This window comes from Leopardus geoffroyi, chromosome C2 (genome assembly GCF_018350155.1).
Source record: "Leopardus geoffroyi isolate Oge1 chromosome C2, O.geoffroyi_Oge1_pat1.0, whole genome shotgun sequence".
Lineage (NCBI taxonomy): Eukaryota > Metazoa > Chordata > Mammalia > Carnivora > Felidae > Leopardus > Leopardus geoffroyi.
The window spans coordinates 93,069,648-93,083,612 of NC_059333.1; the positions used below are offsets into that span (position 1 = coordinate 93,069,648).

General features: G+C 36.1%; 1 protein-coding gene and 1 pseudogene across 3 annotated transcripts in view; one reads left to right on the forward strand and one right to left on the reverse strand.

Moving 5' to 3' along the window:
- The window catches only part of NLGN1 (neuroligin 1), an 837,200-nt gene that overhangs the window by 696,560 nt on the left and 126,675 nt on the right, over positions 1-13,965 (reverse strand). The gene's annotated exons all lie outside the window — the stretch shown is intronic.
- Positions 10,900-11,394, forward strand: LOC123611237 (annotated as a pseudogene).

Genomic DNA, 13,965 nt, shown 5'->3' on the forward strand with positions numbered 1-13,965 from the left:
TACTGTTTGTTTAACTACACATGTTTTGGTCATCTGCTAACTCATACAATGAAGTAATTTGTCTGAATGCTGTTGAAGTTGAGGTTAGGGAAGGTCAACAATGCCTAACAATTACAAAGCCTAGGGGAGAAGCTAGAATCTGAAGCTTCAATATTCATCCTGAAGTTATTTCCCACTGAAATCATGACTCATGAAACTTGTGCATCAGTTAACCCATTTACTAACCAGACGTGTTGGTGGATATTTTCAGGCTCTCTTTAGATTAACTTGAAATAATAAAGTTCTGTTGTGTAATAACTGCCTGACATCAGCCACTCTCAGTGCCATTAATTATAGGCTTATATCTCTCCACTATACCTCAACATTTATAGGCCATTCTTTACATCAACACCACTACTCTTATGTCCTCTTCTTTCTCTATGAATAAATCTGTTTGCTTTGAGTTTGAAGAGGATGAACATAGTGAGGGATTAAACCTCTATTCACAGTTAATGGAAAAAGCAGTGTGATTCAATAAATTCTAATATTCTTAAAACAGTTTTAATGGATATTGTTTTAATTCAATCAAAAGAACTGTTCTTCAATACATACATCTAGAGTCCTAATAAAATTCTGATCGTAACATCTGCTTCGCCTTCACTGCAACTACACCTGCTGAATTTCAAACTGTCAAAGCACCTTGGTGGTAGTATAAATCAGTTTATCTTCATGTGGTAGTACATATGACCAGGAAGAAAAGCCATGTCTCAAAACCATGTTTCTGGAACTACTCCTTCTTTGTCTGAGGTGACAGATATCTTACAACAGCCTTCTGTTTCCCTAGGCCAAGTAATAAACCTACCTGTCTGGGGAACTGCTTATGTTTCTTCCCTCACCTTTCAGCACCTACCCTCCTCTGGGCCCGTTATAGTTATTAGAAGTAGGCACCAGCTTTCTGAATGCACTCTAGCCTCAGTGAAGTAGAATGAGTGGGAACTCAGCAGTTCAGGTCCCGGGGTTTAGTAGAGTTTGAAAAATATAATTTTGGTGCTCAGCTCCCAAAGGCTAGTAATTTTCGGGAGATCTCCTTCTTCCCATTTGCATGCTGTCACAAGGCATGGTACTCGCCTTCACCTTCACATCTACTTCACCCTCCATCTGTAAGGCAGCCTATCTTACTCTACTTAGTCTACTTGAGGGAGGTGACTACTCTCTTGTATTCTTCATCTGGCTCTCTGCTCTCTTCCTCATCCTCATGGGGCCCATTTACCAGGACTGGTCCAACTCTCCCCTGTTCCCTTCCAGCCCCACACTGGCTTATAACCTAGCGTGACATCCCTTCCAACTCTGCCCTGCACTCCCTCATCCTCTTCATCCTAGGCTTCCCTTTTGACCCCACAATTGCTTCTGCTCAACACTTGACTCCAACTTCTTTTAGACTGTAAACTACATGAAAACAGGAAATTTTGCTTATGACTGTATTCCCAGTCTTTTAAAACATAGAAATAGCTAATACATATTAATTGAGTGAAATAATGTATTTTCTTCTTCCATGAATTCCTAATAACTGTCTTACCACTTCATAAGAGATAATTTTGGTAAAACAAGATGGAAGAATTAAACAAAACAATAGTATATCATTCAAAATAATTTAGGTTACGCTATAATAACAACCTTAAAATTTCAGATTGCTTATAACCATAAAGATTGATTTTTTGTGCATGCATATGCGCAACTTGATTTAATAAGGATTCTCATCTTCACAATCATTGAAGAGTTCTGGGAATGAGGCTGGACCTATCTTGTGAAGCTACCATCTCCTCATGAGTCCAAAATTCACAAAGGGGAAGAAAACCTGAGAATTGCACACTGGCTCTTAAATGAACAAATAGCGTATCTGTTAACATCTCTTCATATGGACAAAGCAAGTTATATAGTGACAATCACACTTCAAGAGGATATGGAAGTATAATCCTCCCATGACGCTGGATGAAGAGAACTGAAAATATCGATGAGAACTAGTCATGTTTGACACAATTAATAACAAAGTTTTATATCCTTAAGCACTCATTTGTCAGTAAAATCAGCACAATTCTACTTAAATATCTTTCTACCTAAACAAGGAGGATGAATAGAAATCTGCATTCTTCAGTATCAGTCCTACATCCCTATATATTCTTTTTACTCCGGTCTATAAAGAGCACAGAGAAAAAACAGAGATGTTTAACAGAAACCTATGCCTACAATAAGTGAAAGGTATAACAAAAAAACCCACAAACTTTTAGGAGGAGAAAAACATTCTAGGCAGAGGAAATAGCAAGGGCGCTTCTATGTTTACGGGGCAGGAATGAGGAAGTGGGGAGGAAAAGGGATGGGATTCTTCTATATTTTGAAGGTTGATCCAAAACGATTTCCTGAATGTATAAGGGTGTGAGAAAAGGAACTGGCCCACAGATGATACTAAGGTCTGTAACCTTGTTGCATAACATTATCACATTTGCAAAGAGCTCAGTAAAATGTAAATCTGTTTGAGAGCAAACAGATACAAGCAGATTGGAGAGAATCAGAAGTCCTGGCAATGCTAGGGATTCCTAATTAGATAAAGTTGTTGCTTTTTTCATCTTTTCAGCAACATAACTTTACTACTTGATGTAAATAAATGTCTCTTGATGGTAAAAATTAAATCATTCCTTGGCTTTTGGTGTACATGTACTTGTGCTTAATTTCCCTTAGTTTTTCCCTACATATCTAGTTATTTATTCTGAATGTCTCATGCATTGGTTTTTCAGGTAAAGGTAAGGGCATCTTTAAATTGATGATTTTCAACTAACAAGTGCATGTACATTATCAATAATCCCATGTTGTTTGTGAATTTTCACCTAACAATAATTCACTCTAAGCAGGCACGCTGTGTTCTATTATACAATGTTTGATGACTGCAAAGCTGCAGGCTTGTGCTGTAACCAGCTGATGTCCTCAGATGACCCAGATTGGAAACAGGCTTCTCTACCACTGCAACACACCATTCTATAAGCCAGAGTGATTAGAATAGTGGAATCCCCGTCATCTCAGGTGGTGAAAGCTGTGGGTAGAACAGGCTTTTGGTATATGTGTGTGTGCAGGTTGTAAAGAAAAAGATTTTACCTTTGGATGTGTTAGGTAAAGCTTATTAGCTATCATGGAGGATATGTCCAATATGTAGTATGGCTTTGTATCTTTCAATACAAGCCTGGAATTCAGAATTACTTCCAGGAATAGAGATGTAACTTTGAAAATGGCATATAGATGCTATTTTCAGCTACGAGACTGGATGAAATAATCAAGAGAGAGTGAGTGTAAACACATAGGATGAGAACCAAGAACGGGACCTCAGGGCACCCAAATGTTAAAATGTCTAGATGAAGAGGAGTAAACCACCAATGGAGACTAAGGAGTGATGAGTGAGGGTCACTGCTGGGAAATAAAGTAAGATGACATATAAATGCTCTTCATAAATTGTAAAGTGCCATCAGAGCACAGCCTGCTTGGGATTCTCTCTCTGCCCCACCCCTGTTTGCATGAACTCTCTCTCACTCTCCCACAAACTAAATAAATAAACTTAAGAAAAAAAAATTCCAACTGTTCTGACCTTCCATGCCCAATTTCTTCAATCGTTTTGCAATACCATTTTAAAAACTGAACCATTAGGGGCGCCTGGGTGGCGCAGTCGGTAAAGCGTCCGACTTCAGCCAGGTCACGATCTCGCGGTCCGTGAGCTCGAGCCCCGCGTCGGGCTCTGGGCTGATGGCTCAGAGCCTGGAGCCTGTTTCCGATTCTGTGTCTCCCTCTCTCTCTGCCCCTCCCCCGTTCATGCTCTGTCTCTCTCTGTCCCAAAAAATAAATAAACGTTGAAAAAAAAATTAAAAAAAAAAAATAAAAACTGAACCATTAAAACATTGTTCCGAAATGTTTTATAGCCTTCAGCAGATTATACCTTGTACTATACTTGTTAATGTACATGTTTTTATCTCTCCTGCTGACTGGTTAAATGCTTTATAGACAGATGTCTTAAATAATCTCTGTATTTCTAACAGCATCTAATTTAATCCTTAATATGTCATGTGGAGTCTATAAATTTTTAATAATTCAATGAATCAGTCAAAGAATAAAGTAATAAATATATGTTTATCCTGAGCAATGTTTCATTTCTTTTGGAGAGAAAAGTCTTCAACTAATATTTATCTTATGATACAGTATTTGGTCTCTAATTTCAATTGATTTTATATTATTGCCAAACATATTTAATGTCTGCTATTGTGTTTTCTAAGTGGAAAGTGGAAGTCTAGTCCAAAATTTAAAGGCCTGAAGAAAAATTAGCACTGATATAAACATGGTGGGTACTTAAACAATGAAAAAGAAAATCAATCTGTTGATTGCTTTAAAATTACAGGAGTAAGTAACAAGTTAGCCCTCCTTCCCCTTCTTTCTTTTCTTCTCTGTCTTTCCCTCGCTTCCCTCTTCTTCTTCCTTTCCTTTGCATTTCTTTTATCTCTCTTTTCTTTTTTCTTTTCTTCTCTCTCTCTCCCTTCCTTTCTTTCCTTTCTTATTTTTATTCAATTTCCTTGTTACATTTATACACTTAGATGGCTAGAAGAAAAGTCATAATGCTCAGATTTACTATAAAGTTGACCCAGACCAAGTAATGTTATCACTGAAGCCAAATGATAATAAACTTTAATGTTTTTCATTAATGAAAATTTATTCTCTTCATGACAGAAAATAATATTTCATATACTATTTTAAAATCCATTAATATATATCTTTATTTATATAAAATATATATAAAAGCATTCTAGCATTTAGAATATAAAACATATATTAAAATCTTCCTCTAAAACTATACCAAGTCTCTATCTCTGTATATCTCTATCTCTATTTATATCTGCAGGGAGAGAGTTTCATTTAAAGTATTTACTTGCTGTTGGGTTTTCTGCTTCCAAATAGGATGTAGAGGGATCAAAACACCTTTCCTACCATCAAATAATGAGGAAACACTAGATAAATTAAAAATCATAATATTCTGTGTGGTTATTAAAGCCTGGTGCATGCTAGGAAACCTTGGTAAAGCAAATTCCAGACAAAGAACAAACACTTTAATAGATGAGCCATAAGCATAGCAGCCACTACACCTTGGGCTAAATGGTTGGTATGGGCAGACACACAGTGGGTCTGCCACAGAGTTTTCAGGGACAAGGTCAAATTCCCCATGTCTTAGACGACAGCGTGGGAAAGGCAGGTTGCATATGGATCTGAAAGACATCCAAATGCTAAAGCACATTGTTTGAGCCATAATTCTTCCCTGCTGAATTTTTCCAAAATCTATTTTTCCAAAAATGCAGCAGTGCATGAGAAATACGTAGCATTTCCACCACCTTAGATTCTAGGGCTTTGCTAGGGATAAATCCACAAAAACACACAAATATCTGAAAGTGCAAACCCTTTCCTCTTCCTGGAAGATAAGGTGAGGGAATACCCTTTCAGCATCTTTGTAGGTTGAGTTGACCTGGTAATATCATTCATAGCAATTCATTTTTGGAGCTCTACATAATCCTGATACCAAAACCTGACAGGGATATCACAAGAAAAAATATCCACTAATAATCCTTGTGATCATAGTTACAACAGTCTTTAACAAAATATTAGCTAATGAATTAGCAATACATAGAAAAGATTTAATCTGTAGTGCTTATCCTACTAATTAAAGGGAAGTTTAACATTTAAAAAATCATTCAATATAATTTATCAATTAAAGGTTAATACATAAACATCTCAACTGATGGAGAAAAATAACTTTACATAATTCTATACCCATTTGTGATTTAAAAATATGTATCAGCAAACCAACAATAACAGGAATTTTTCTTGATCTGATAAAGACTTAGAATATACTAAGAGATCAACAATACATAGATAAATCGCACAATTAAAAGTTGTCAAATATTTTAACAGACCACTCACTAAAGATATACGAACAGCCAATTAGCATAGACAAAGGTGTTCAACATCATTAGTCATCAGAGTAATACAAGTTAAAACCACAAGGAAATACAATTTAAAACAACTACAATAAAAAGGACTAAATATGCCAAATGTTGGCAAGGATGTGGAGCAACTGGAACTCTCATACGTTGCTTATGGAATGCAGAAAGAGTCAACTATATAAAAAGAATTAGAAGTTCTTTATAATTACACATCTACCCTAATAGCCAGAATTCCACTTCTACTTATACAAAAGAAATTAAAAATTTGTAACAGCTATTTACAGGAGCTAAAAATGTAAAATAAATGTCCATTATCAAGAGAACAAATAAACAGCAGAATGCTATTTGTTAGAATATTCTTCATCAATAAAAGGAACAAATTGCTGATAAAGTCAACAACCTGGATGAATCTTTAAGAACCAAAAAAAACCAAACATGTCATTTATATTGAAATGGTATTAGTATTGCCAAATACTAATCTAGACTAATCTGTACTGATTAGTATAGATTATATTAATGATCCTATGTAAAAGATTATATTAATCTTTACTGGTTAGTATAGATTACTAATCATGCTAAAGGTTAGAAATACTAATCTATGATCGTTGAAGTATGATAAGATTCAGAAGAGTACTTTCCTGGGATGTGCAGATGTTGGAGACTGACTAGAAAAAAGCACAATAAGAAATTTTGGGGATAGCAGAAATACCCCATTTGGGGATGGTAGAAATATTCCATATGGTATGTTTTTCCCCATGTGCTGGATTTTCCCTTAAAGTCACCACTACGTCCTGAAAACAGTAGTGAGTTAAACTTCATTGTTGATTCAGTCATAAACAAACCTACTTCTAAACATTTTGAACCGGAGGAAGAAACTTTAGATGGTTTTCTCTTCTAAAGTAATTTTAAATTATCTTTCATCTTTAGTTTAAGAAACTAACATTACTTAGCTAATTATGCTTTTTGAAGCTTTATAGAATTATAATTCTCAGCCCGGTTTTGGAAATACAATTGATTTAAGTATTAAAAAATAGGTAAAAGTTATTTGCTGGTGTCACCATATGGCAGCAATTGAATCAACTGCTATAACAAAGATAATAAAAAATAAATTTCTAAGAATCAAACAAGTTGCAGCTCTCATGAGCTATCTTAATTAACTTTTCCCTGCTCTTTCTTAGTACCTCTCTTTCATGTGCAAATACCTACTAATATTATGCCCAAGGAGGAAGTTCAGTCTCCTTCCCGATCTAAAAATCAGTGCTGCCCTGCTTATCAGCCAGCAGAGGGCATAATGAATGAATTCCCAAGTCCTCAGAAAATAGCTAAGAGCACCTCTGTTCTTCGGCTTTGTTAAACATGTAATTTGCCTCTTAAATCTGCATAGGCAGTGTAGCTGATTATTCTTATTAGTTGTTAAACTTAACCACTACTTATGTTCATTCAAACAGTTCTCTTTTCACTTGTCACATATATCCAATTATTCACAGGCATTTTTAGTACCTGAGTGGACAAATCCTAGAATTTTAGAGTTCAAAGTCACCTCTGAGGTTGTTCCTCTGAGATCTTTCATTTCAAACCTCTCACATAAAAGGCTCTTTCAGCAGTGCTCCTGACTAATAACTGGATAGCCTCTTGCTTGTGGAAAGGAGATAAATAGATATTTGCGAGAGAATGTATTGCACATATGCACAGTTCGATGATCTGGCACCAAAATCTCTTTTGCTGTAAAATCTATTCATTGATCCCAGTAATCCCAGCATTGTTATACCATTGTCATAAACCCTGTCATAAGCCATTTTTCTGTTTGTCTAATGGAAAGAGGTGTGTGGGATTTCTACAGATTTACTTGTAAGTTTGGATTGGGGATTTTTGTGTACATTTTCTCAAATAAACGCTAGCAGAAACCAAAAAAAAAAAAAAAAAGAAAAGGGGCGCCTGGGTGGCGCAGTCGGTTAAGCGTCCGACTTCAGCCAGGTCACGATCTCGCGGTCCGGGAGTTCGAGCCCCGCGTCGGGCTCTGGGCTGATGGCTCAGAGCCTGGAGCCTGTTTCCGATTCTGTGTCTCCCTCTCTCTCTGCCCCTCCCCCGTTCATGCTCTGTCGCTCTCTGTCCCCAAAAAAATAAATAAACGTTGAAAAAAAAATTAAAAAAAAAAAACAAAAAACGACCTGACCTTGGAGATCACTGTGAGAGGATCAGGTTGTGCTGATAAAAGAGACCATCAGCAGTTCTCTCATTACAGTCTAATTAGTGGACAGCGCTTCATATATTTACAGCCTCTTATCAATTCTTTGGGTTTTGGTATCAGCCATGGTAAACAATATGATTTCACACATATCCGTATGCAATTAGTTCTCATTTAATTTAGATTTGTTTCTTAATGTACTAGTTAAATGTGGCGATTCCCATCACTTTGGAAATTTGGAATTGCAAGGCAAATCCTCCAAGTATTTATAATATGGAGGGATAAGGACCTCAGGAATAGCTTTGTGACCTAACCCAATGACTCTCAAACTTTAATGTGTATTGAATTACCTGAAATCTTATTTAAATGTAATATTTGATTCAGTAGTTCTGAGGCAGATCCTGAGAGTATGCATTTTTAAAAGCTACCACGTTACTGGTCCACAGATCACATTTTGAGTAATAGGGTCTAAATAGAATTTCTTATACAGGTTTCATTAAATTCCAAAAATATAATACGCTTTTGTATACTACTGTATTTTATATAAACACACAATTAAGGCAAAACATTAGCACTAGCATATATACACAAAAACACAAGTGATGCTGTTTAATGCAAGAAAAATGTAGAAAAAATAGAGATTATTACATTAATTCCCCACTGCTAACAATTATTACCTAGTGCATGGGTGCTTTGAGCTATGAAAAAAAAATTCTCTCAAATTACCTTGGATTGTTTAAAGGACAATAATTGTTCAAAACTTGTGAGGTAATTAAAACCACCACAACTTTTCTAACCCTATACCTGTTAATTAAGTGTCTCATTTCCATAGGCCGACTTTCATTCCTTCCTGTGACCAGCTCTCACTTTTACCATCAAAAAACCTTGTCTCTATTTTCACAAAGGTGAAAATGAATTTATTCTCCAGGGTATTAGCCACACATACTACAGAAATTTTCTCATGTGTTATGACATGAATTTTCCACAGTGAGTCTATTTCAATATGGAATATTTTTTTTTCTCTTCTAAGAAAAAAGAATCATCCATTACTTAACAGTCATCATCTCATGGCTGGATTACAAATAATATTCTCTGTCATTTTGGATATATTTGTTTTACTTAGTTTTCTACTAACTTATTAATAAGATGTATTATAATTTACAAAATGAAAATTATGTAATTATATAGATTATAATAACTAATAATTTGCTTTAGTACCTAAGAACTATCTACAGAGATTTTATTAATACAACAATAATAAAACAGCTACTACTACAATTTACTGAGCACTTATCTCATGAAAAGTACTATCCTTATTCATGCTTACAGAATTCTAGATAAGTAAGTATAACGGAGAACATTATACAGATGCAGAAATAGAAGTTGATAGATGTGAAATAGCTCGGTTGGGGTCAAATGAGTGTAAATGGTTAAGTTGAGGTTTGGAGCCAAATAACTTTGGCTCCATGATCAGAATGCAACCCTGCCCGCCTTTGAAAAGTATTTCATATTATTCATAATAGCTTTTATCTTGAAGAAAGTATTTATAGCAATCTTCAAGACTGGAAGGTTCCATCAAACTAGATCCAAAGTACAACTAGAAGACAAGAGGATATTTTAAAATGTAGAGTATCCTCAGGGCACAAGAATAAGCTTTCTTAGGATCAGGGATCATAAAAAGAGAATTTTTCAAACACAATGCTTTATTTAAGAACATAAAACAGTCTAACAATTACTTTAAGCTATTCAAATCTCACATATTAACTAAGTGGCAAAGAGCATTCAACCAATTTAATGAATCCATAATATAGACCTTAGCAGAATTAAGCACTCCTGGCTTTAGTTTAAGTTAGCAATGAGGTGGCTTAGCTTTGTGTTTTGTTTTATTTTGTTTTCCCCAAGATGCCATGATCCTTAATTTGAATTCCCTCAACTTTTGCTTCTTCCTTTGTAAATCTTTGGGTAAGAACCTGAAAATTACACTGCCTATCACTGGCCTTCCTTCACTTTCGCAGTCATCACATCTGCTCATCTCCACACCTCCAATCCACTCAATCGGTGACTCCTGTACTATAAATGTCATAGATGAGAGCAGTATGAAAGTGCAGGTGATTAGAAGAACTAGAATGACCTTTTTCAGAATTAGTAAAGTGAAGGAAGAAATCTGATTAGATCCATAGAAATGCTTGAGATGAGGGGCACCTGGGTGGCTCAGTTGGCTAAGCATCTGACTTCAGCCTAGGTCATGATCTCGCCATTATGAGTTAGAGCCCCGCATCAGGCTCTGTGCTGACAGCTTGGAGACTGGAGCCTGTTTCAGATTCTGTGTCTCCCTCTCTCTGCCCCTTCCCCACTCTCACTCTGTCTCTGTCTCAAAAATAAATAAACATTAAAAAAAAAGAAAAGAAAAGAAATTCTTGAGATTAGAAAAGAGAAGTTATCATTATATGTAGGGAGAAAAATACTGCCAAGGAATTAAAGTAATAATGCATTCCCTACAGAATACAGCTATAATCAACCAAATTATGGTGCATCTTTTAAAGACTCAGAACCTCTCCATATCAAGATGTTTCATGACAGTATCCCAGTTTTCATTCTATTGTTCAAGTCACTGGTCTACTGTTAAGGTCTCTGTTGGTAAAATTAACTTCACTAAATAGTTAGCATAATGGTTCCAAAAAGACATTGAGGGCTCTTTTGCCTGGGCTGCCAACAATGCCATCCAGACTGAGGAAGACCAGGAAGCTTCAGGGTCATGTGAGCCATGGCCATGGCCTTACGGGGAAATGTGGGAAGCACCCAAGAGGTAGGAGTAATGCTGGTGGCATGCATCACCACAGGATCAACTTCAACAAAAATCACCCAGATCACTTTGGGAAAGTTGCTATGAGGCATTATCACTTAAAGAGGAACCAGAACTTCTACTCAACCATCAACCTTTATAAACTGCAGACCTTGGTTAGGAAGCAGACATGGGTAAATGCTGCCAAAACAAGACTGGAGCTGCTCCTATCATTGATGTGGTGTGACTGGGCTACTACAAAGTTCTGGGGAAGGGAAAGCCCTCACAACAGCATATCATCATGAAGGCCTAATTCTTTAACAGAAGAGCTGAGAAGATTAAGGGGGGGGGGGTTGGGGACAGGGTGCTGTGTCCTGGTAGCCTGAAGCCATGTGGAGGGAGGTTCATTAAATGCTAACAAATGCTTTCCTTTAAAACAAAACAAAAAAAGACACTGAAGGTTACAAATGTTTTTTGTAAACTTTGAGAATTTAGCTAATACTTTCAATATTTCTTTTCAGTAGTTTCAGGAAATATACTAAAATACCAAGTGGCCATCTGATAATTATGAAGACCCCAGGTTATTTGCAAATTTTGTGTGACGAGTGTGTTGAAGGGAAATGTAAGGTAAATATCTAACATAATTTTTATTGATGAACTCAAGTCCTTTGCTTTAATTTATTCTTTTATTTTACTTGATCTTTAGTCCTCTATGTAGCCTGATGGAGGACATAATAACAATAGAAGATCCTTTCTTAGCACCTTGATATGCATGTGTGCCTAAACATGCTTTTTATCCAAGCATGGCACATATAGGATCCCATACCTTATCAAGGGCAAAAGAGAAAATCATGGATGATTTTTGTTCTAAACTTCTTCATATATTTATTAAAAACAAAATTATTTCCACCTTAATTGTCCAAATAGAATTCTCATGTCACATTTCATTTGGAAAAAAAATCTGCAAGATTGCTAAAGAGAGGTGCCTGGGGGGCACCTGGGGGGCTCAGTCAGTTATGCCCCAACTTTGGCTCATGTCATGATCGAGCAGTCTGTGAGTTCGAGCTCCACATTGAGCTCTGTTCTGACAGCTCAGAGCCTGGAGCCTGTTTTGGATTCTGTGTCTCCCTCTCTCTCTGCCTCTCCCCTGCTTGCACTCTGTCTCTCTCTCCCTCTCAAAAATAAATAAACATTAAAAACAATTAAAAAAAAAAAAAAAGAGGGTCGCCTGGATGGCTTAGTTGGTTAAGTGTCCAACTCTTGACATAGGCTCAGGTCATGATCTTGCAGTTGTGAGATTGAGCCCCACATTGGGCTCTGTGCTGAGTATGGAGACTGCTTGGGATTCTCTCTCTCCCTCTCTCTCTGTCCCTCCCCCATTCTCTCTCTCTCTCTCTCTCTCTCTCTCTCTCTCTCTCTCTCAAAATAAATAAACATTTAAAAAAAAGATTCCTGGGGCACCAGGGTGGCTTATTTGGCTAAGCCTCTGACTCTTGATTTTGGCTCAGGTCATGATCTCAGGGTTCATGAGATCAAGCGCTGCATCCGGCTCTGTGCTGAGTGTGGAGACTACTTGAGATTCTCCTCTCTCTCTCTCTCTCTCTGCCCCTCCCCCACTCATGCTCTCTCTCCCTCTCTCTCTCTCTCACAAAGTAAATAAATAAACTTTAAAAAAAAAAGCTTGTCAAAGAGAAATTTACAACAAATTGCAATACTGTATAGAAAGATACCATGGATAAGTTCAATTGAGATATTAAAAGTCAAATCTTGACTGAGCCAACAATAGGATTCAGGACTCCTTACCAGTTTTCAGAGTCTAACTCAAGTGACACAGATCCTCACAATCTCCTCATCACCTTCTGCATTTTGAATACCATCATCTGCCAGTAACATGCGGAATTTATCATTGAGGTAGAAGATAAGGTTATGTCACCAATAATGGCCCACTGGGAAAGGTTAGCTTTTAGGAAAGACTATGTTACTGACGTCCATAGTAGAGTGAACAATGTTGGTAACTTGCAGGCAGAGGAAATATGAAATAATTTTCATAAATATATTCTAAATATAAGTATAAATATAAAATATATATTCAAAAATAATTTACAAAGGATTGGTTTTTCTCCAAATCCCACGGGTTAATGTTGTCAGCTGGCTAAATTTGGTTCAGAAATATGCACGGTCATCTTTCCACCAGTAATATAAGCATCATAAAGAACTGGTGCAAACAATTTTTATCACAAGCATTGCATGATTTACCATCCTGCCTATAAATAATTTAATCTAATAAAAAAAGAGGAAGCATTCTTTTCATTCAGGGAGAAAGTAAATTTTAGTATAAAATGAGAAGCAACATTTTTATTAACACAGGAATATGGACCAGTAAACAGAGGGAAAAAAACCTGTATGGCTCACTGGCACTATATTAAAATAGGTATACAAAATGAAACATATTATAAACTTTGCTTAACCAAAATTTGAAATGTTTTCTTTTATATTTTGCTAAGTAACATTTAAAGTTTATAAGTATGCTGGAATAATATGTTAGAAAGCAGTCTTTTATTTATTCAGGAAACAGATAAGTAGAAATAAAAGAAAAATCCTTTTAAACACATAATTTATCTGAATTTACTATCTAGTCATGTGAAAGGGAGATAGTTACAGACTATTTAGTTCCATGGTGATGGTGAACATATTTTTAGTCTTCATTCATAAAATGTGGTACCTTTAATCTAATAGAAATTCACAGTTAGTGGTTAAAAAAATCTCCAATGTAGAACATGTCTTATCACAAACCTTTTTCTGAAATAAAAGCAACGGTGGTAGGAAGGATATAATATAGATATATATTCACAATTCTCAAGGGGTCACAATAGATCAGTGTTTTTATTAAAATTTTATTTTTAAATAATCTCTACACCCAATGTGGGGCTTGAACTTATAGTCCCAAGATCAAGAGTTGCATACTCTACCAATTGAGCCAGCCAGGAACCCTTAGTGTT